The following is a 25,564-nucleotide window of genomic DNA, read 5'->3' on the forward strand; positions in this document are numbered from 1 at the left end:
ATCTATCTATCTCTATCTATTATCTATATCTATATCTATCTATCTATTTATCGATCTCTGTATCTATCTCTCTCTATATCTATCTCTCTCTCTATCTACCGCTCTCTCTCTATCTATCTTTATATCTATATCTATCTATCTATCTCTATATCTATCTATTATCTATATATCTATCTACCTATCTATCTCTATATCTATCTCTATATCTATATCTGTTTCTCTCTATATCTATCTCTATATCTCTCTCTCTATAGCTATCTATATATTATCTCTATATCTATCTATCTATCTATCTATCTATCTCTATATCTATCTCTATATCTATCTATCTATCTCTATATCTATCTATCTATCTCTATATCTATCTGTTATCTCTATATCCATATCTATCTCTATATCTATCTATCTCTATATCTATCTATCTCTATATCTATCATTCTATCTAACACTATATCTCTATATCTATCTCTATATCTCATTATCTATCTATCTATCTCTATCTCTTTATCTATGTATCTATTGATCTATCCATCTATCTCTATATCTATCTATTATATCTATCTATTTCTATTATCTATATCTATCTATCCATCTATCTATCTAGCTATCTCTATCTATCTCTATATCTCTCTCTATATCTATCTATCTTTCTAACTCTATATCTATCTATCTCTATACATATCTCTATATCTAGCTATTATCTCTATATCTATCTCTATCTTTCTATATCTATCTGTCTCTATATCTATCTCTATATCTATCTATATATCTCTATATCTATTATCTCTATATCTATCTATCTCTATATCTATTATCTCTATATCTATCTATCTCTATATATATCTCTATATCTATTTTTATTTATAGCCATGTATCTATATATATTTATCTCTATATCTATCTATATATGTCTATATTATTATTATTATTATTATTATTATTATTATTATTATATCTGTATATCTCTATCTATTATCTATCTCTATCTATTATCTATCTCTATATATCTATCTCTCTATATCTTTCTATCTATAGCTATCTATCTCTATATCTATCTATCCATTATCTATTTTCTATCTATCTCTATATCTATCTACCTATCGATCTATCTATCTATATTTCTTTCTATATCTATCTTTATATCTATCTCTATCTATCTCTATCTATCTCTATGAATCTTTCTATCTATATCTATCCATTATCTACTTTCTATCCATTATCTACTATCTATCTCTATATCTATCTATTTCTACATCTATCTTTCTATCTATATCTATCTAACTCTATATCTATATATCTATATAGCATTATACCCTATGAGGGGGGCATTATTCCCTATGAGGGGGGCAGTATTATACCCTATGAGGGGGCAGCATTATACCCTATGAGGGGGTGCATTATTCCCTATGAGGGGGGCAGTATTATACCCTATGAGGGGGGCAGTATTATACCCTATGAGGGGGGCAGTATTATACCCTATGAGGGGGTGCATTATACCCTGTGAGGGGGTGCATTATACCCTATGAGGGGGGCAGTATTATATTCTATGAGATGGCTGCATTATATTCTATGAGATGGCTACATTATATTCTATGAGGGGGCTGCTTTATATTCTATGAGGGGGCTACCCCAACTCCTGCTACATAATTAAGACGTGTACTACCTTATATTATACCCGGATATTAGCGTGTTTTACCGCACAATTGGTGGTCTGGTATTTAACTCTATGCAGCTACATAGTGGGCCCCAAGAATGATTTTCTCTGGTGGGCCCAAGGTGTTCCAGTCCGACGCTGGTCACATCCATTTGTCCTTTTCGTTGTAATCCTCCTTGAGATGGTTCTACTCCTTCATTGGAGTCCAGCTGTGTTTAATTAAACTGATAGGACTTGATTTGTAAAGGCACACACCTGTCTATATAAGACCTCACAGCTCACAGTGCATGTCAGACCAAATGAGAATCATGAGGTCAAAGGAACTGGCCAAGGAGCTCAGAGACAGAATTGTGGCAAGGGACAGATCTGGCCAAGGTTGCAAAAGAATTTCTGCAGAACTCAAGGTTCCTATGAGCACAGTGGCTTCCATAATCAGTGTGCAGAAAACCAGGCACTGCTCATCAGCTGCCCAATACAATCCCAACAGTGAAACGTGGTGGCAGCATCAGGCTATAGGGGTGTTTTTCAGCTGCAGGGACAGGACATCTGGTTGCAATTGAAGGAAACATGAATGCAGCCAAGTACAGAGATATCCTGGATGAAAACCTCTTCCAGAGTGCTCCGGACCTCAGACTTGGTTCACCTTCCAACAAGACAATGACCCTAAGCACACAGCTAAAATAACAAAGGAGTGGCTTCAGAACAACTCTGTGACCATTCTTCACTGGCCCAGCCAGAGTCCTGACCTAAACCCAATTGAGCATCTCTGGAGAGACCTGAAAATGGCTGTCCACCAACGTTCACCATCCAACCTGATGGAACTGGAGAGGAAGAATGGCAGAGGATCCCCAAATCCAGGTGTGAAAAACTTGTTGCATCATTCCCAAGAAGACTCATGGCTGTACTAGCTCAAAAGGGGGCTTCTACTCAATACTGAGCAAAGGGTCTAAATACTTATGACCATGTGATATTTCAATTTTTAATACATTTTCAACAATGTCTACATTTCTGTTTTATTTCAGTCAAGATGGGGTGCAGAGTGTACATTAATGAGAAGAAAATGAACTTTTTTGAATTTACCAAATGGCTGCAATGAAACAAAAAGTGAAAAATTTAACGGGGTCTGAATACGTTCTGTACCCACTGTATATATGCGCAAAAATTACTGAACGCCGCTCTATTTTGTCCAATAAAATGTCAAAAAACGGAGGTGTTTGAATGACGTAGTTTCACCCCTGATTCCAGCCATTGGGCACCATTCAGTAGGTGCCGGACATTTCTACCTCTGCGTGTCAGGAGGAGAATGGTATGCGTTTTCTGAAATGGTTTTCACAAGCTGCTGGATGAGCAGACGGCCATGAGCGGCTTCCTGTGCCAGGATGGGGAAATGGTCCATAAATAAGTATAGCACAAAAAAACTTGGAAAAGTGCTGTTTTTAGAAACAAGGCACAAACGGTTTACATGATTGCGGAATGTAACATGTCCAGAGGGCTACACTATATAACCTACGACTACATTTGGTCCAATGACTAACTGGGAAACATCACTAATCTAAAAATGTAACAGACATCTAAGTTCTTCATTGGACACAATTCAAAGATATCTAGAGCTTTACATGGGACTGCAGATAAACCTAGGACACTACTTTGGGCCTTTTTCACACGTTATTGTTTAGTTGTCTTGTGTTTTTCACAAAGTCAGCTCTGGAACATCTGCAAATCAGCGGAGATTCTAGTTTTCCACAGTTGCAGGCATGTAATGGAGAGAGGATGTGAGCAGAGCTAATGATCTTCGTGTACCTCTTAATTACAGTTTGGATAGTTGCCAGGTACACAAGAACAATCAATCTCCTGGATCTTCTTAAAACATGGTCACAAGGGGTCCCTGACATGCTGGTTTCAACAATGTAAAGCGTTTTGATAGACAATTGCCTCCTCCAGGGACATAATCCCAGTTGTAGCTTCTTCTGGATAACCCCGAGGGGTGAGGTCTGCAGAAACATTGACGTCTGAACCATAAGTTTACATTTCTCAAATTATCCACCAAGTGATTTGTTAACATGAATTCCAAAGAGCAGAATAAGAACCTACAGACCCACCCTCCCCCCAATTATTCACCAGTATTAGGACACCCTGCCAAAGAAACGCTGAAGGAAAACCTCTGCATCTGATTAGCAATTTACAGAGCAACATCATATCTATAATGAAAACTAAACGTATTGGTATAAACAAGGGAATATAAAAACTTCCATAATACTCCCCCTATATACAAGAATATAACTATTATAATACTGCCCCTATATACAAGAATATAACTACTATAATACTGCCCCTATATACAAGAATATAACTACTATAATACTGCTCCTATGTACAAGAATATAACTACTATAATACTGCTCCCTATGTACAAGAATATAACTACTATAATACTGCCCCTATGTACAAGAATATAACTACTATAATACTGCCCCCTATGTACAAGAATATAACTACTATAATACTGCTCCCTATGTACAAGAATATAACTACTATAATACTGCCCCTATGTACAAGAATATAACTACTATAATACTGCCCCCTATGTACAAGAATATAACTACTATAATACTGCCCCTATATACAAGAATATAACTACTATAATACTGCTCCTATGTACAAGAATATAACTACTATAATACTGCTCCCTATGTACTAGAATATACCTACTATAATACTGCCTCCTATGTACAAGAATATAACTACTATAATACTTTCTCCTATGTACAAGAATATAACTACTATAATACTGCCCCTATGTACAAGAATATAACTACTATAATACTGCCCCCTATGTTCAAGAATATAAATACTATAATACTGCTCCTATGTACAAGTATATAACTACTATAATACTGCCCCTATGTACTAGAATATAACTACTATAATACTGCCCCTATGTACTAGAATATAACTACTATAATACTGCCCCTATGTACAAGAATATAACTACTGTAATACTGCCTCTATGTACAAGAATATAACTACTATAATACTGCTTCTATATACAAGAATATAACTACTATAATACTGCCCCTATGTACAAGAATATAACTACTATAATACTGCCCTTATGTACAAGAATATAACTACTATAATACTGCTCCTATGTACAAGAATATAACTACTATAATACTGCCCCTATGTACAAGAATATAACTACTATAATACTGCTCCTATGTACAAGAATATAACTACTATAATACTGCTCCTATGTACAAGAATATAACTACTATAATACTGCTCCTATGTACAAGAATATAACTACTATAATACTGCCCCTATGTACCAGAATACAACTACTATAATACTGCTCCTATATACAAGAATATAACTACTATAATACTGCCCCTATGTACAAGAATATAGCTACAATAATACTGCTCCTATGTACAAGAATATAACTACTATAATACTGCTCCTATGTACAAGAATATAAATACTATAATACTGCCCCCTATGTACAAGAATATAACTACTATAATACTGCCCCTATGTACAAGAATATAACTACTATAATACTGCCCCTATGTACAAGAATATAACTACTATAATACTGCCCCTATGTACAAGAATATAACTACTATAATACTGCTCCTATGTACAAGAATATAACTACTATAATACTGCCCCTATGTACAAGAATATAACTACTATAATACTGCCCCTATGTACAAGAATATAACTACTATAATACTGCCCCTATGTACAAGAATATAACTACTATAATACTGCTCCTATATACAAGAATATAACTACTATAATACTGCCCCTATGTACAAGAATATAACTACAATAATACTGCCCCTATGTACAAGAATATAACTACTATAATACTGCTCCTATGTACAAGAATATAAATACTATAATACTGCCCCTATGTATAAGAATATAACTACTATAATACTGCCCCTATGTACAAGAACATAACTACTATAATACTGCCTCTATGTACAAGAATATATCTACTATAATACTGCTCCTATGTACAAGAATATAACTACTATAATACTGCCCCCTATTTACAAGAATATAACTACTATAATACTGCTCCTATGTACAAGAATATAACTACTATAATACTGCTCCTATGTACAAGAATATAACTACTATAATACTGCCCCTATATACAAGAATATAGCTACTATAATACTGCTCCTATGTACAAGAATATAACTACTATAATACTGCCCCTATGTACAAGAATATAACTACTATAATACTGCTCCTATATACAAGAATATAACTACTATAATACTGCCCCTATGTACAAGAATATAACTACAATAATACTGCCCCTATGTACAAGAATATAACTACTATAATACTGCTCCTATGTACAAGAATATAAATACTATAATACTGCCCCTATGTATAAGAATATAACTACTATAATACTGCCCCTATGTACAAGAACATAACTACTATAATACTGCCCCTATGTACAAGAATATATCTACTATAATACTGCTCCTATGTACAAGAATATAACTACTATAATACTGCCCCTATATACAAGAATATAACTACTATAATACTGCTCCTATGTACAAGAATATAACTACTATAATACTGCTCCTATGTACAAGAATATAACTACTATAATACTGCTCCTATGTACAAGAATATGACTATTATAATACTGCCCCATGTACAAGAATATAACTACTATAATACTGCTCCCATGTACAAAAACGCCATCTATTACAATGTAATCCTGGAATATGTGCAGTCATCACTCCCTGTATAGAGATCACTAAGTATTCGGGTGATTTTCTGGTAATAAGTGTGTGATGTAAATCAGTACTCATCCTAAGATTTACCATTACCGGCTTTTACTAGACAAATAGTCTAAGAACTTGTATCTGGAGGCTCCACCAGTGGATAATTTCCACTCCATTGTTTCCTGCTGCATGGGATCCCTATATGACAGCACTGTATATATATAAATGGCTCCTCCTGATGTCAGGAGATCAATAGTGAGAACATCAGCTGTTTACAAGGTACAATCATCAGAAGAAATGTTCCCAGGCAGTTCCAGCAGTACAGAGCTTAATTCCTTTCCACTTTAAAATCTCGAGTGTCTTCGGCGTGCTCAAAAAATATGCTTGCGACCCCGCTGCTGCGTGTCTCATGGCTGCTCAACAGCCGCAACACATGCAGGAATTGTCTAACAAACAGGCTGTTGAACAACCGTGAGACATGCAGCGGCGGGGACTACAACATATTTTTCTAGCCCGCCGAAATATTCTATTAGGACACGAGTGTGCTCAGATAACACATTATCCGAGCGCTCGCTTGCCACTATTTGTCTTTTATAGCCCCTGTGTGGCATTGTCTAAGAAAACAAATAAATTCTACCAGGAATACAGACTTTTGTTGTTTTTTGGAACCTTCCTACCAAGAAATTAGCTGTTTTGTGCAGTACTACAGTAAGATACCACTAGGGGGAGCTTGTAGTTTAATAATTGCTGTATAAATAAATCTATATGTGGCTAGCTCCCCCTAGTGGTGGCAGCATCAAGCTAGAAATAGACCATTTTATAAAATCACATTTAGATTATTTTGCACCTCAAATGCCCATTTGGCTCAGCTCTCAGGAGTGTAGAATCTGAGTTTTGTCAACTATATTGCGGTGGTATAGCATAGAGTACCGTATATAAAACTATGGTGCTCTGTTTAGGGCACTACATGGAAATGTTAAAAATAATAATAAATTTTATTTCTATAGCACCGACATATTCCGCAGAACTTGACATTTCAGAGAAATGTTATTTAGGGACAGTATAATATTCAAATATCAACTGTATAGCACTTTACAGTGGTAGGTAAAAGTTTGGGCACCCCTGGTCAAAATTACTGAGATTGTGAACAGTTAAGCAAGTTGAAGATGGAATGATCTCTAAAAGCCATAAAGTTAATGATGACACATTTCCTTGTATTTTAGACAAAAAAAACTATATTTTCATCTTTATATTTTTAAAATGACAAAACAAAAAGGAAAATGGGCAGAGGCAAAAGTTTGGGCACCTTGCATGGTTAGTACCTAGTAGCTCCCCCTTTTGCAAGTATCACAGCTTGTAAACGCTTTTGTAGCCAGACAAGAGTCTTTCTATTCTTGTTTGAGGGATTTTCCTCCATTCTTCCTTGAAAAATTCTTCCAGTTCTGTGAGATTCCTGGGGCGTCTTGCCTCTTCTGCTATTTTGAGGTCTGGACACAGATTTCCAATGATGTTCAGATCAGGGGACTGTGAGGGCCATTGTAAAACCTTCAGCTTGTGCCTTTTGAGGGCTATTGTGGATTTTGATGTGTGTGTAGGGTCATTTTCCATTTGTAGAAGCCATCCTCTTCCTCTTTTCACCTTCAGCTTTTTTTTTACAGATGGTGTTACGTTTGCATCAAGAACTTGTTGAAATTTCATTGAATCCAGTCTTCCCTCTACCCGTGAAATGTGCCATTGGCTGCAACACAACCAACTCAAAGTATGATTGGTCCACCCCCATGCTTAATGGTTGGCGAGATGTTCTTTTCCTGAAATTCTGTGACCTTTTTTCTTTACACATAAGTTTGATCATTGTGGTTCTATTCTAACTTCATTGGTCCACAGGACTTGTTTCCAAAATGCATCAGGCTTGTTTAGATGCAGGAGAGGTTTTCTTCTGATGACTCTTCCATGCCAGCCATGTTTGTGTAGGTGTCACTGAACAGTAGAGCAATGTACCACAACTCCAGAGTCTGCTAAATCTTTTTAAAAGATCTTTTGTAGTCAAATAGGGGTTGTGATTTGTCTCTCTAGCAATTATGCCAGCCGCTCTCACTGAAATTTTGCTTGGTCTTCCATACCTTATCTTGCCCTCCACTGTTCCTGGTAACTGCAATTTCTTAATTACATTTCAAACTGAGGAAAGGGCAACTTGAAAACGCTTTGCTATCTTCTTATAGCCTTTTCCTGCTTTGTGGGCCTCCACCATTTTCATTTTCAGAGGGCTATGCAGCTGCTTAGAAGAACCCATGGCTGCAGTTTTTGGCTCAAGGTTAAAGGAGGCTGGGTTTTCATAAAGCTGAGAAATTTGCATCACCCGGCCTTTCCTAGCGATGATAGTGAACAAGTCATAATCCTAACAGGCTAATTAAGGTCTTAAACATTGGTCAAAGTTATCTGAACACACAAATCTCCAAGGGTAACCAAAGTTTTGCATCGGCACATTTTCCTTTTTGTAATTTTTAAAATAAAAAAAAATCACTATATATACAGTACAGACCAAAAGTTTGGACATACCTTCTCATTCAAAGCGTTTTCTTTATTTTCATGACTATGAAAATTGCATACTCACTCTGAAGGCATCAAAACTATGAATTAACACTTGTGGAATTATATAATTAACAAAAAAGTGTGAAACAACTGAAAATATGTCTTATATTCTAGGTTCTTCAAAGTAGCCACCTTTTCCTTTGATTCCTGCTTTGCACACTCTTGACATTCTCTTGATGAGCTTCAAGAGGTAGTCACCGGAAATGATCTTCCAACAGTCTTGAAGGTGTTCCCAGAGATGCTTAGCACTTGTTGGCCCTTTTGCCTTCACTCTGCGGTCCAGCTCACCCCAAACCATCTCGATTGGGTTCAGGTCTGGTGACTGTGGAGGCCAGGTCATCTGGCGTAGCACCCCATCACTCTCCTTCTTGGTCAAATAGCCCTTACACAGCCTGGAGTTGTGTTTGGGGTCATTGTCCTGTTAAAAAATAAATGATGGTCCAACTAAACGCAAACCGGATGGAATAGCATGCTGCTGCAAGATGCTGTGGTAGCCATGCTGGTTCAGTATGCCTGCAATTTTGAATAAATCCCCAACACTGTCACCAGCAAAGCACCCCCACACCATCACACCTCCTCCTCCATGCTTCACGGTGGGAACCAGGCATGTAGAGTCCATCCGTTCACCTTTTCTGCGTCGCACAAAGACACGGTAGTTGGAACCAAAGATCTCAAATTTGGACTCATCAGACCAAAGCACAGATTTCCACTGGTCTAATGTCCATTCCTTGTGTTCTTTAGCCCAAACAAGTCTCTTCTGCTTGTTGCCTGTCCTTAGCAGTGGTTTCCTAGCAGCTATTATACCATGAAGGCCTGCTGCACAAAGTCTCCTCTTAACAGTTGTTGTAGAGATGTGTCTGCTGCTAGAACTCTGTGTGGCATTCACCTGGTCTCTAATCTGAGCTGCTGTTAACCTGCGATTTCTGAGGCTGGTGACTCGGATGAACTTATCCTCCGCAGCAGAGGTGACTCTTGGTCTTCCTTTCCTGGGGCGGTCCTCATGTGAGCCAGTTTCTTTGTAGCGCTTGATGGTTTTTGCCAATGCACTTGGGGACACTTTCAAAGTTTTCCCAATTTTTCGGACTGACTTACCTTCATTTCTTAAAGTAATGATGACCACTCATTTTTCTTTACGTAGCTGCTTTTTCCTTGCCATAATACACATTCTAACAGTCTATTCAGTAGGACTATCACCTGTGTATCCACCAGACTTCTGCACAACACAACTGAAGGTCCCAACCCCATTTATAAGGCAAGAAATCCCACTTATTAACCCTGACAGGGCACACCTGTGAAGTGAAAACCATTTCCAGTGACTACCTCTTGAAGCTCATCAAGAGAATGCCAAGAGTGTGCAAAGCAGTAATCAAAGCAAAAGGTGGCTACTTTGAAGAACCTAGACTATAAGACATACAGTATTTTCAGTTGTTTCATACTTTTTTGTTAATTATATAATTCCACATGTGTTAATTCATAGTTTTGATGCCTTCAGAGTGAATCTACAATTTTCATAGTCATGAAAATAAAAAAAAACCTCTTTGAATGAGAAGGTGTGTCCAAACTTTTGGTCTGTACTGTATATATATTTTTTTTTGCCTAAAATACATAGGAAATGTTTTATCTTTAACTTTAGGCCTTTTAAAGATTATTTCATCTTCAACTCGCTTAACTGTTCACAATAAACAGCAATGTCGACCAGGGATGCACAAACTTTTACATGCTACTGTAACAATATGGCGGGGGTATAGTATATGTCACTGTTTGGGACAATATAAGCCACTTAATATTGGGCACTGAATAGCATTGGTATTATTGAGTATTGAATGGCACTACAATTTGGGTACTGCATGATGGTATCATTTGGATTTGCACCCTAGAGGAACCACTCTGATCACTCTATGGCAGCATAGTATATGGAGCTTTTCTACAGCATGATATGGCCATATGATAGATAATAGATAGATAAAAGATTGATAATAGATAGATATATAATAGATAGATGATAGATAGATAATACTGTAGCTCTATTGAACTGGATACTACAGAGCTGTGATTGCAGCAGAACTGACTTTCCTGGACATTTGGACATTGTGAAGGTTTTACATAGGACTGCAGATTAACCCAGTGAGGTATCAGGGAACCATTGCAATATTACCTTTCGGGTTAATCACAGTAGATTACAGTCCATGGGAAAAGCATAAAAATTGCATGCATTTTGAGATTACAAAAATGCAACTGTGTTTGTCAGATGCAGCAGAGCTGAGTATGTTGCGCTCCTAGGGGATATTACAAGGCTGTAGGACATTTGTGGTTTGCACAGGATTGCAGAAAAAGTTTCCCCAACTCACAAAAGGCACAGCTCATTCACAAATTCAGCTCTGCTACATCTGTATATATTATTTCACTTTTGGTAAAGTTAACACAATAGTAAAACCACGCCTAGCCGGAGCAGAACTCACCAGGATGTGTTCAGGTCGATTTTCCATTCCAAGTTTGTGCACCAGAATAAAATCCATTATTCCATGATACAAAAGTGCAAAAAAAAGGCCCCAACGAGGACGACTGAGGACGAATAATCCAGATATCGCATATAGAGACGTGCAGATCCTGAGAATTCCTAGCATGTATGGAGCGCATCCATTCACTGTCCTCTCCTGTCTGCTCACACTTCAGCTGGAGGAGAACAGGAAGGAAAATCTACCATGTGAGAGAGGAAGGAGAGAGGGAGAGAGAGGGAGAGCCGGCCTGGAAAGCCCTGGGGTGCAAAGGACGGATTTCAGGAAATCTATACAGTGCAACAGGAAATCTGAAGACTAAGCGCACATTCCAGCGCCAGGAGAGAGTTACAGGACCAAGGAAAAGGCATCTCCCCTTACAAGTGTCCTGCAAAGCTGAGGCTGCAAGGCATACGTTGGGAAACCGCCACATATTGATCTGCGGAGGAGCAGGAGCGTGCAAGAGCCCTGGAAGATACTCCAGACCAAGACATGGCTTAGTTCACACTTGGTGTCTTTTGATTGCGGGAAAAATCTGCTGTGGAAATTTGCAATATTTCCTAAAAAATTATCTGACTTTTTTTTTTTTTTTTACTTATTGTTGTGTGTTTTAGATTTTAGAATTTGTGATTCCGCACTGGGGTGTAAGGGGTAACGCTTCTCCTTGTTGACAGTGATATGCCTAGCCTGGCATGCCAGTGTGAAGAGACTTATAAGTCATGCATATGTGGCACCCCAGGAGTCCAGTTGCCACAGTGGCATTGCCTCCCTCACAGGGGGGTCATGACATGCCTGGAAGCAAGGAGAGGTTCCCTGACCAGATAACACTTACATCCAACACTTTTCCTGACTCCAGACCATAAGGGAGAGCTCTAAACCTGGTTTCGGGGGAGCTTCTCTATTAGTTCTGGCCTGGAGGAGGGTCAGTCAGTATCTGGGACTGAGAGAGACAGAGTCTGAGTGAAGAGAGGAGAGGTGGAGGAGAACCTGGGGAGTGGAGCTGTGACCAAACTCACCCCAGAGTACAGCGCTAGAAGCTGGACGCCAGAGTCCGCGGCTGACGGGTACAATAGTCCCAGCTGCTAAATCCGGAGGGCAGGGGACTGCAGGTCTCCTGGCCCAGCAAATACCCGAAGGCACAGCAGCAGACCTGCAATAGGCTCAAGCTGCCTGCCATACGGGCAAGTACTTCAGAACAATAAGGAATAGAGGACTGAGCATAGCTTTAGGCAGCAAGGACCTCAGAGGACAGCGCAGTAAGGAGGCCTCAAAACCCATATGGCTTAGTGGATCCTAAGTTGCTTCCAGACTCCCCGGACGTCCATTATCATCTGTAATCAGTGCCCCGGCCTGCACTTCAAACCGTGAGTGAAAGTGTGAAGACTGTACCCCGCTGTGTCCTCGGAGTTATTTACTGCACCATCCACCCTGCACTGCATCCATCATCACCATCTTTAACAATATAATTGCCCCGGGACTTAGCTCTACCTGTGAAGAGCTGTATCAACTCTGCTGCATCACCATCAGCCCCAGCGGTCTCTTTAAGCAGCGTCGGCCATCCTTAGCCGTGTACCACAGGTGGCGTCACGAATCATCTCTTATAAACTTCTGGACGTCCAGGGCTACGGACCGGGTCACTGATGCTGTGACACATCCCCTTAAGAACCGGCCCGGTACCGAGTATCCCCACGGCCCTTGTGGGCGCTCCACATGCTCCTCTGGGAAATTAAATATGCAAATTGTCTGTTCATAGAGGAAGAGTACTAGAACTCTAGATCGCTGCTTCCAGTAGGTAGTGCTGGAGTTCTAGTCCTCTTCCTCTCTGAAGAGACAATTTGCTTATTTAATTCCTCACCAAAATCCTTGAAATAGATCTGCGACAGTCATTTTGCAACAACAACAAAAAAAGCAGGGAGTGTAGATTTTGTTGGGTATTTTTAAGCCATGTGAGAATCTAGCCTGAGATTCTGCGCAGCTTTGACAATGAAATAGATGAGATGCACAAAGAAACAATCATCCTTTTGCTAATTAATTAATTCACCCATTTGTTCACTATTCATACATTTTCTGACAAACATATTACTTCCTTTAATTCATATATTTTTAACTCATTCATTTTCTAGTTATTTAATGGAATTCATTCGTTAAACTTTTTAGCATTTAATAACCTGATGTTAGCATGTAAAAATGTTCACTCTTCATACATTAGCAATTCATTCCTTTTTTTATACCTTCTCTACGTGATTCATTTTCTAATTTCGTTAATTGATTACATTCGTTCATATTATAATTTTCACCATTTGTTCTCTAATGTGTTAAATAATTAATTACAACGTTGGAGAACTTGTGAAATGTAAATGTATGAATGAAACTGGTTATTAAATGGTGAAAATATAAAATTAATGAATTTCATTAATTAATACATTATTTCATAACTTTTATTCATTTGTACTCAAGTTAATTAGTTCCCTAATTATGTCATTGGCTTAAATTCATTCATGTTACCGTATTTTTCGGATTATAAGACGCACCTTTCCCCCCCCATATTTTTGGGGAAAATGGGGCTGCATCTTATAATGCGAATATATCTTACCGGTACCTTTGCTGCAGGCTGCAGGCTGAGATGAGAGGGGTGTCCGACGGTGCTGCGCTGAGATCTCATCTCCCGAGATCTTGGTGCCGAGATCTCCAACTGCGCATGCGCCACCACCCGGCTGCCATTTTCCCTGAGTCCATCGCACAGTAAACCATGTAAGTACGGGGGCTCTGGCCTTTCACAAAATGTCGGCAGAGCACTGGACACCCCCGCAGCACCGCCGGACACCTCCGCAACGCCAGACACCGGCAGCAGCACGCCACACATCGGAACACCCCCTCATCCAAGCCTACGGCCTGCAGCATCACCCCACTCCTGCCCCCTCCAGCAGCAACCCTGGGACCCCGCTTCACCGCAGCCACCACCCCCAGTAAGCAATAAGATACATGGATTATAAGAACCACCACCATTTTATTAAAAAAAAAAATCCTATTTTTCTCCTCAACATTTGGGGTGCGTCTTATAATCCGGAGCGTTTTATAATCCGAAAAATACAGTATATATTTTTGTACCATTTAATAACCTGTTTTAGCATTTAAAGTGATATTCTCATCTTCTTAAATGGATATTGTCGGATAGTGCTTGTTAATTGAAGCAAATTTGCAATTTGCTGCTTGTCAAAATTTTCTGCCATTCTTGAGATTTTACTATGTTTATTTACAACTTGTTGCCTTGGAGACCGACCACAGCTGCTAGATAACATGTGCTGCGCTTACAAGCTTTTTTCTTTAGAGCTTGTAAGCACTTTTTTGAAAATGTCCAGGATTGCTGGAGAGGGCTGTTACCTCCTAATCCCGGCCTGTCATGTCCCACAACTTGGGAATCATACAGTATTTTATTGTATTATTGCTGTTGAGTTTATATGCAATAAAGTTTCCCTTTAAAAAGTTTGTCGTTCCTCTCTCGCTGTCTGACTCCCTAGCTCTGATCTCAGCAACCCCGTCCTTCCTCTTCCTCATTCTCTCTGTTTGTCTGCCTTCTTAAGAACCTCATGTCTCGCAGTTCAGGTTTAGATTAGTTTTTTTTACCTACTGCAGCTGTTACAGCTTCTGCTACTGTAATTGTGCATAACTAAAAAAATTCAGCTTGGAAACAAACCTTCTTCTGGAATTGTGAGATGGTTGCAAATAGACTTACAGTATCGAACTCCGGCCATTTGCAGACCTCGTAGTGTTTTTCAGTTGGAGGAAAGAGCTGACAGGAGGAGGACAAGTAAGGCAGAGATCCACTGCCATTCTGGGAGCCCAGAGTTTGTTGTGTCCCAGAAACTGAACTGGTGAAACGTTTACCTATTCCCATGATGCCTTTTTAGAGAGAAATAATTACTTTGCTGTGACGTGGAGGGCCTCCTGCTAGCCTATTGGGCTAAGACCACTCTTTAAGGGACAAGTCCAGCATCTACTCCCCAGCTTCTCAGCGAACAGCCGAATGGATGATCAGCCACCTTCCTCCACCAGCTGATTGTGGTTGCTAAGTCCTGAGCTTAGGCCCCATCACAATAATCACAGTGTTCCCCATGATCAGGTTGTGGTCGGTTAGTCCTGAGCTTAGGCCCCACCACAGTGATCATGGTGATCCTCCGCAATCAGGTTATGGTTGGTTAGTCCTGAGCTCAGGCCCCACCGCAGTGATCATGGTGTTCCTCCGCAATCAGGTTATGGTCAGTTAGTCCTGAGCTTAGGCCCCAACACAGTGATCACAGTGAACCTCTGCAATCAGGTTATGGTCGGTTAGTCCTGAGCTTAGGCCCCACCACAGTGATCACGGTGTTCTTACGCGATCAGGTTATGGTCAGTTAGTCCTGAGCTCAGTCCCCAACCCCAGTGATCATGGTGTTCCTTTGTGATCAGGTTATGGTTGGTTAGTCCTGAGCTCAGGCCCCACCACAGTGATCAAGGTGTTCCGCCGCGATCAGGTTATGGTCGGTTAGTCTTGAGCTCAGGCCCCACCGCAATGATCACGGTGTTCCTCCGCGATCAGGTTATGGCCGGTTAGTCCTGAGCTCAGGCCCCACAACAGTGACCACAATGGGAGCGCGCAAGCGTTTCTAAAGAGTATTTGGTGCTAAACGTAGATCGTCAGGCAGACATTGTTTGCAAGCAGAACTGTATTAACTAGAGCAAATTGCTCATAGTATGGAGGAGGCTTATATACATATACTCTTTTCAAAACCCTCCTAGTGGAGAATCACCTGTGGGTGGGAGTTAAGGGTGGATTAGAGAATTGTTAAGGTTTTTAGTTGGTGTGCTACACCACTGTTGGGTCGGCCCCTTGCACCCTTCTTATTGCAACTTTGTCTGTGGTTAACCCCTTAGCTACCGCAGTAGGCAGAAGCATAGGTCAAATACGGCGAAGCATAGGTCAAATACGGCAAATTATAGCGTATTTTGCAGCACATTTGGGGCCCATAGGTTGTGCAGCACAGAGGCCCTGGTCAACTCTGACTAGGTGTGTGTGAACTGTAGGGATTCGCTCTGGTAGGTAGTGGCAGGGCTGCAGTAACAAGGCAACACACAGGCTTAAAGTCCAACTTCAGTGGTTTAATGTCACGTTGCAAACAGCAGGTTAACAGAAAATAAGGAAAAACACAAATATACTCCAGCTTGGAGAACCACTGGTCCCAGACTCACCCCTTGCACGGGACGGGCTTAACTAAGCGGCTGCCAGGTCAACAGCATCCGCCAGGTGCCATTCCCAGGGTTGTTGAGAGTCTTGCTGCTATTGTCCTGCAGCACGGGGATCCTGTATACAAGTTCAGGCTAAGTCCAGCCAATTTCCTGTAACTTTCAGACACACACACACCATGTGCCAAATACCAACCTCCATTACATAGCCCATAACCCCTCCCACAAGTGAGGTAGACATCACATGGGCTGATCACGTGACCATGACATCATCGCAGGTCCTGTTTTTAGGGAAAAACCCGGCCAAACATTAATCTGCTGGGAGAAATGTATCTCCCATCCAGTAAAACAACCTTTACTGTACCACAGAAACTATACTGTGTTTTACTCTGTGTTGTGTGAGGAACTCAGCTTCTGTTTGCAGTAAAGAATAGTTCCATCACAAGTTATCAAGTTATCTGGTCGTGTTCTTTGTTCACAGTCCACTGTATCCTGGGGAGACCACCCTGGTACACGATCTACAGATTCTTCATACATGCCCTCTGCAGTCGAGTCAAGCTAGCTAACGAAATGTCTTTGTGTGAGTAATGGTACATAGAGACAGCCAAGTCTTAAGCGCTCTAGAGTCACAGCCTAGTTATGGAGTTAGAATACAGTCAGCTTCAGTGCTGTACTAACAAGATTGATAACAGCGGTGGTCGGTCTCCGAGGCAAAAAAGCAAAACAAAAGTGTTAATATCTCAAGAACGGCTGCAAATTTTAATAATCTGTAATCATCTGTAAATTGCAAAAGTGCATTTATTTACAAGAACTATCCAGCAATATATCCTTATATAAAAATGGGAATTACCCTTTCATATTCCTGACTCTCAGCACCCAGGGCACATTCCCTGTTCTACCCTATATTAACGCTACTTCCTATATTTTTGCAAGTTTCACTTTCCTCAATGATTTTTTTTTTTATTTGCTAGCCAATAAACTGATGAACTGGAAAATATTAATTTACAGTGACAGGTGCACTTTAAATGGCACAGATAAAATTAACGTTCAACTCTCCCTGTAATAGCCTGACTTGTCAGTGGCAATCACAGATAAAGTAAGGGACAGCCTCAGGCTTCCCAGAAAATAACCAGCAGAAATCCAGAGCGCGAGGAAATGTTTTATCACCTGCAGGGATGAAGGAGGAAAAAAAATCAATGTCAAGTGGAAGTCAACTCCAGCTGAAGAAAGACGTGAAAGTTACTGGAGAGTTTACACCAAGCCTCTCCTGCAAAGTGCTGCTTCATGAGTGTAGATGGAGGGGAAAGGGTCATCAAAAACTCATCCTGCCCCTGACTTCATTGATAAGTCGAAAGATGTGCAAAGTAAGAAGATTTCCCGACGATCAAACCTGGCAAAAATATTTGCACAATTTCAGTTTTATTCATTCTTGGTTGTAGCTTCTGCTTTGTCTTACTCTGGGGACACTAGACATTATATGGCTTGGAGAAGCCACAAGAGAAAGTCCTGGACTAAGAAGATGGAGATGGCCTTTTTACAAAAACTTCTCCTTTTAAGTACATTGCCCACTTTGCTTTTTGAAATTGACTCTGGTGATGATTCAGTGAATTGGATCCAGTCTGGTGACTTGGTGGTCGACTGTCCATCCCTGGTGTACTAGCGGCTTAGTTTCTATCTACGATCTAACTATGATGAGGTAGGAATTGGATCCTACTCTTGGACTTCAAGCTTGACATCTGGAAATCTTTCTTTGCTACGTAAATGTACAGAAAAGGTCACAGCTGTGTCCACACCATCACCAGTGTCTTAAATTTACAGCAATGACCGGAATTAGAGACAAGGTCTAGTTCAACCATTTAACACTCCAGTGATGGGGTCAAAAGTATCCTAAGTGGTTTGGCAGAGGACTGTTAGGAGTCAGATTTCTGCCTCTCCTTTGCTGAAATCTGGACCCTCGCATTCTGCAGTCTCCTGCTCCTCATCTGTAGAGGAGACTGCAGAGGAGATTGCCCTGTGGCAACTCTCTCCAGAGGCTAAGTCCTCTACTCCTGCGTCTGAGCATGCTCATGGGATGAACTCCCATTGGAGTTCGGGAGTCAGGTGTTCAGGTCCTGTGTCGGATCCCATTGGCTCCTCTTGGAGACCTGAAGATTTCCGGAAGGTCCTGTTCGCTATAAAAAGCATGCATGGCTGTTCCGCCATGCGCTAGTATAGCCATACTGCTGCTGTATGTTTGTTGATGGATGCATGGACTGGTGAATGACTCATTGGAAACCCCTACCCTCTGATACTACGTTTGTGAGAGTGCCTGAGTTATTGCCAGTATCAGCACCAGCGCGCTATTGCTCCGTTGCCTCAGCAGCCTAGCATCAGCATTGCACCTTCTAGTTAGCAGTGTCATTACAGCTGCTCTTTCTTGCCGCGCTGCAGTTGCAGCCCTTGTTGCATCCGCGGTTGCGACGCACTACACCCGATCCTTGTCGGTAGGTCTAGACGGCGTAAGTACCGCCATCTAGTGCTACTCGTGACCAGATACCTCGGGTGCAGCGTTGTAGTTCTGTGACCTAAACAGACTCAGCGTTTTTGTGTTTTGTTTCTGTGACTCTGTGAGTTCAACAGAGTCTGAGCAGTGCACATTGGATGCCATTAACCCCTGTGCACATTACCGCCAGATTGCTCTGCCGTCACCTAGCAGCAGTTATTACATCTTCTGCACGGTGGACCCCAAGTGGCGAAGGTACTTTATTTATATTTTTATTTAGTGCCTTCCGCCACTCCTAACATTATACTAGCGCCAGGGTTTGGCTAGTGATGGCAGATCAGCAGCAACTTATGCAGTGCATGCGGCAGTTTGAGAACCGTTTAGTCACTCTTGAGAAGGCTCTCGCCGCTGCACGAGCTACTGATGCTGCTGTACAGGCTCTAACTGATGCGGTAGGCCGTATGTCTGTGTCCACCCTTGCACCGACAGTCACCCGCCTCCCGTTACCCGATAAGTTTTCCGGGGATGGCGCCTCCTGTAGGGGCTTTATTAGCCAGTGCTCAATCCACCTGGAGTTGCTGGCCGCACAGTTCCCTACGGAACGGGCCAAGGTGGCATTTGTTATTTCCCTACTGTCGGGCAAGGCCTTGGAATGGACTACGCCTTTGTGGGAGCGTGGTGACCCTGATATTCGGACTGCAGGTAACCTGTTAATGGCTATCAAGCAGGTTTTCCTCTGCCCACGGGTCACTTCTCTGCAGTTACTCGCTCTTACTCAGGGATCCCTCTCGGTTAGCCAGTATGCCGTCCGTTTTCGGACACTGGCCTCTGAGTTGGAATGGTCCGATAGGGCCCTTATTCCCGTTTTTTGGCGAGGGTTAGCGGAGCATGTCAAGGATGCTCTCTCTACCAGAGAGATCCCCACTACCTTGGAGGAGCTAATTTCTGTCTCCTCACGTATTGACCTCCGTTTTTCGGAGCGCGGTATGAAGCGTGCTCACTCCAAGCGGAGAGCTAGTCCGGCTCTCAAATTTTTTGAGCCTCTTGAGCTGCCTGAGCCAGAGGTTCTATCCCCCCGAGCCCATGGAGGTGTCTTGTACCAGTTTTGATACAGCGTCGGCTCAAGTGTCCATTTGCGGTTGTCATCATGTGTGTGCTGCTTCTCAGGAGGCCAGCTCCCCGCAAAGGTCAAACTCTGAGCCGGTTGACGAGTCCTTTGTTCCTCCTCATCTTAGGGCTCAAGTCCTCGCCTGAGCACACGCGTCCAATGCGCACAACCATCGGGGCTATATGCAAACCACGAAGCTATTGGCCGGCGCGTATTGGTGGCCCCACAGGGCTCGGGACATCAAAAAATGTATTCAGGCCTGCGCCTCATGTGCTCAGGATAGCCTTCCTAGGCGGAGAGTGGTGACGGCCGCCAACTCACGGCGGCGCTCTGCTGCATCGCCTGCTCCCGCTATCTCCCAGGTGTCCCTTCTGAAACCTGGTGACCTTGCCTCCACCGACGCCTTCCATGTGTCCCGGTTGACGGTATCACCCACCAGGACACCAAGCTCGCCTTTGGGCGAGTTTGAGCCCTATGCCACCGTAGGGCACAGGCTGATGGTTCAGAAGGCTCAAGGAGGGGGGGGCCTAGGAGGGGGGGGGTAATGTAAGGAGTCAGATTTCTGCCTCTCCTTTGCTGAAATCTGGACCCTCGCTTTCTGCAGTCTCCTGCTCCTCATCTACTGTAGAGGAGACTGCAGAGGAGATTGCCCTGCGGCAACTCTCTCCAGAGGCTAAGTCCTCTACTCCTGCGTCTGAGCATGCTCATGGGACGAACTCCCATTGGAGTTCGTGAGTCAGGTGTTCAGGTCCTGTGTCGGATCCCATTGGCTCCTCTTGGAGACCTGGAGATTTCTGGAAGGTCCCGTTCGCTATAAATAGAGCGCATGGCTGTTCCGCCATGCGCTAGTATAGCCTTACTGCTGCTGTATGTTTGTTGATGGATGCATGGACTGGTGAATGACTCATTGGAAACCCCTACCCTCTGATACTACATTTGTGAGAGTGCCTGAGTTATTGCCAGTATCAGCGCCAGCGCGCTATTGCTCCATTGCCTCAGCAGCCTAGCGTCAGCATTGCGCCTGCTAGTTAGCAGTGTCATTACAGCGGCTCTGTCTTGCCGCGCTGCAGTTGCAGCCCTTGTTGCATCCGCGGTTGCGACGCACTACACCCGATCCTTGTCGGTAGGTCTAGATGGAGTAAGTACCGCCATCTAGTGCTACTCCTGTGACCAGATACCGCGGGTGCAGCGCTGTAGTTCTGTGACCTAAACAGACTCAGCGTTTTTGTGTTTTGTTTCTGTGAGTTCAACAGAGTCTGAGCAGTGCACATTGGGTGCCATTAACCCCTGTGCACATTACCGCCAGATTGCTCTGCCGTCACCTAGCAGCAGTTATTACATCTTCTGCACGGTGGACCCCGAGTGGCGAAGGTACTTTATTTATATTTTAATTTAGTGCCTTCCGCCACTCCTAACAAGGACAGAGGTACAAAATTTCACATGATTGTCAGTGACTGAAGGTGCAAATAATAGCAAGGACATAGCAAAGGACTTAGGCAAAGTGCACACGTACCGGAACTCTTGCGGAAATTACCGCGAGAGTTCCGGAATTCCATTCCGCGGGAAAATCGCATTTTAAATTCCCACGATTTTCCCGCGGAAAAACTAGCATTTTGCAAGCGTATTTAGCTTGCAGAATGCTAGCGTTTTCAAAGCGATCTGTAGCATCGCTTGGAGAACTGATTGACAGGTTGGTCACACTCGTCAGACATAGTGTTTGACAAGTGTGACCAACTTTTTACTACTGAGGCCGCCTATGCGATGTCTCGCGGTAATTCGCGATGACGTCGCGCGAATTACAGCGAGACTTCGCGATCCCGCGAGAACGGACGTCATCGCGGGCATTTTCGTAAAGGCTTACTGGGAACGAGAGCGTGGAGAGAGGCGGGAAGGCTGCGCGGGACGCCGGAAGGTAAGAATAACAATATTTTTTATTTTAAATTCTATTTTTTACAGGGATATGGTACCCAAAGCCCAGAGGACAGTCTCCTCTCCTCCGGACCGTGGGTACCATCCACAATTGTTCTGCTTACTTTCCGCATGGTGTGCACAGGCACATGCGGGAAGTAAGCAGAACAATGCATTCCTATGGGTGCGGGATCGCCGCAATTCCGCAAATTAATGAGCATGCTGCGTTTTTTACCGCGAAGCGATTCCGCCGCGGTAAAAACCGCAGCATTAGCACAGCATTGCGGAATCCCATAGGAATGCATGGAAAGTTTATTTTTCGCGTTTTCGCGGCAAAATCGCGCGGTTAAAACCGCCGCGGAAACGCGAAAAAAACGCTACGTGTGAACTCAGCCTTACACTTATAAGCAAAAGGGTAACAATGTTTTGAACTTTTGACTTTCAGGCTCCCTATGTCATCATCCACTGCTGCTTTGAAAGTGAGACTGCCATCACTTTATAGACAATCGTCTTGGCCATATCATACATTAATTTGACTTGCAACTATTTAGCAGGTGATTAGTTATGCAGATTCTTGTCATTTCACTGCATTGTTACTGGTTTGCTCCTAGTGGTGGAAAAATCTTTTTCTTCCTGTATATTACAAATTACAACATTTTCTCACATTCCCTAATAGCTCAGAGTGTTATTAGGTTTATTCCCAAGTGTAAGGTCACAGGTTCGTATTGAGGAGCTGCCATGAAAATGTCCCAAGAAAAGCGAAACAGCATCATCCAGCTCAGTGATGGCGGTCTCTTGGCCAAGAAAATTGCCAGATTGCATCATGTGAGCACCATGACAGTTGGAAGAATGTAAAATGAAGTCCGTCCATCCATTCAAAATCCAAGAGGTGGACGTCCAGGTAAAATATCGTAGTCAATAAGCCGACTCATCACAAGGTCTATCAGTTCTGGAGCGACAAACACGGCAGTATGCTTTGTAATAGTGAGATCACAGCTGTCCATTCAAGCAGCGTGCGACGCACATTACACAAGTCTGGAATGGTGGCCCGAAAAAGGTGAAGAAGCCTCGACCTCTATATTGACAGCTCGAGTTTGCAAAAAAGTACAAAAAGTGGACAGTAGAAGATTGGAAACGGGTGAATTAGTGTGATGAAATGAAAGTCAATGGACTAGGCTCTGATGGGTGCAAATGGGTGTGGAAAAAGGTACTAACGGATTGAGAAATTGAAGGAACTGTCAAGTTCGGTGGAGGAAGCCTGATGATACGGGGTTGCTTCACAGCCAAAGCCGTTGGATACTTGACCAGCATCGATGGCGGTCTCAATGCTGAGCTATATGTGAGTATCCTACAAGACGAGTACACTCAAGTACTATGGATATGAAAAGGACGACATCGAGTTCCAGCAGGACAACGACCCGAAGCATACGACGAGATTGGCAAAGAAATGGTTCAATGACAATGAAGTAGAGGTACTGGATTGGCCCCCACAGTCCCCAGACCTCAACCAAATCAAACACTTGTGGTAAAGATGAAGAAAAAGCTGTATACATAGCCAAGTGAGTTGACCAGTATGCACCAACTTTGGGACCTTGTCGTAGAGACCAGGGATCAGATTTCGGTCGAGACAAGCTTAAAGCTGCTCGACAGCAGCCCAGAAGGACTCAGGCAGTGGTGAAAGCCAAAGGTGGATTTACAAAATACTAACAAAATAATAAAATATGAAATTTATATTTTTAGGAGCAAAACAGTAACAATGAAGTGACATGACAAGAATTTGCATAACTAATCATATGCTTAATAGTTGCAAGTCAAATTTATGTAATTAATGTATGATATATCTAAGATGATTCTCTATAAAATGATGGAAGTCTCACGTTCAAAGCATTAGTCGATGGTGAGATATGGAGTCTGAAAGTCAGAAGGTCAAAACATTGTTACCCTTTTGTTCGTCAGTGTCTTTTTGCATTTTTTTCTCTATCCCATCCTCTAAGAGCCACAATGGCACAGTCATATGAGGACTTTATTTTTTGGGGGATTAGTTGTAGTTTCAAATGACACCATTTGTTTTACCATGTGTCACTGCACAGCTGTCGGGTGACCCGGGAGGAGGGTCTCCTTCCCTGTCCCTAACACTAGTGGTCACCCTAGCTCGCCCAATTCCTAGGGATACTTCTGAAGGTGAAGATGCCAGGGCCTTCACCTTAGCCTTATCTCCTGAGTCAGCCCTCAGTCTGTTCTCTTCCCCCACCCAGGAAAGAGGGGCGCTACTGTGCACCATAGTACACCAACCCGACAAACAAGGCTACACAAAAAAGGGTTAGCAGAAAACTCCAGGCATACAAAAATAATCACTCACATATAACAGAGGAATGCACTGGGGTGTGGAGGTGGAGGAATAAACCAAAAAAGGAAGGATAGGGAATTACCACACTTACAAACCAAGCAACAGTCACAGATAACTCCTCCAACACTCCTTCTCATATGTACACCTCTCAATCCAGAAGCCATGCAGCAAATGCAAGCTCTGACAAGGATTTGCAACAGAGCCCAGATTATAAAGGAGAAAGGAGTGGCTAACCGAAAGGGGAAAGGAGTGGCTAACCGAGCTCAGCTGCGAGCTCAGAGATTTCCAAAATGGCCGATAAACCCCTGTTCTGCCAGAAGGAATAAAAACCATTAAATAGGAGCCGGAATAGGAGCAATCAGATGCTGCGGTCTTCTTGCGCCACACAGTCATGGTAACTCAGTGACAGTAAGGCTGAGTTCACACGTGGCGTTTTTTTCGCGTTTGCGCGGCAGTTTTAACCGTGCGATTTTGCCGCGAAAACGCGAAAAATAAGCATCCCATGCATTCCTATGGGATTCCGCAATGCTGTGCTAATGCTGCGGTTTTTACCGCGGCGGAATCGCTTCGCGGTAAAAAACGCAGCATGCTCATTATTTTGCGGAACCGCGGCGATCCCGCACCCATAGGAATGCATTGTTCCGCTTATTTCCCGCATGTGGCTGTGCACACCATGCGGAAAGTAAGCAGAACATTTGCGGATGGTACCCATGGTCCGGAGGAGAGGAGACTGTCCTCCGGGCTTTGGGTACCATATCCCTGTAAAAAATAGAATAAAAAATAAAAAATATTGTTATTCTCACCCTCCGGCGTCCCCCGCAGTCTTCCTGCTTCTCTTCACGCTCTCGTTCCCAGTAGTCCTTTGCGAAAATGCCCGCGATGGCGTCTGATCTCGCGGGATCGCGTAGTCTCGGGGTCATTCGTGCGACGTCATCGCGAATTACCGCGAGACGTCGCGATCCCGCGAGAACTGACGTCATCGCGGGCATTTTCGCAAA

This window comes from Dendrobates tinctorius, unplaced genomic scaffold, assembly GCF_039654945.1.
Source record: "Dendrobates tinctorius isolate UK_male_01 unplaced genomic scaffold, ASM3965494v1 ptg000116l, whole genome shotgun sequence".
Lineage (NCBI taxonomy): Eukaryota > Metazoa > Chordata > Amphibia > Anura > Dendrobatidae > Dendrobates > Dendrobates tinctorius.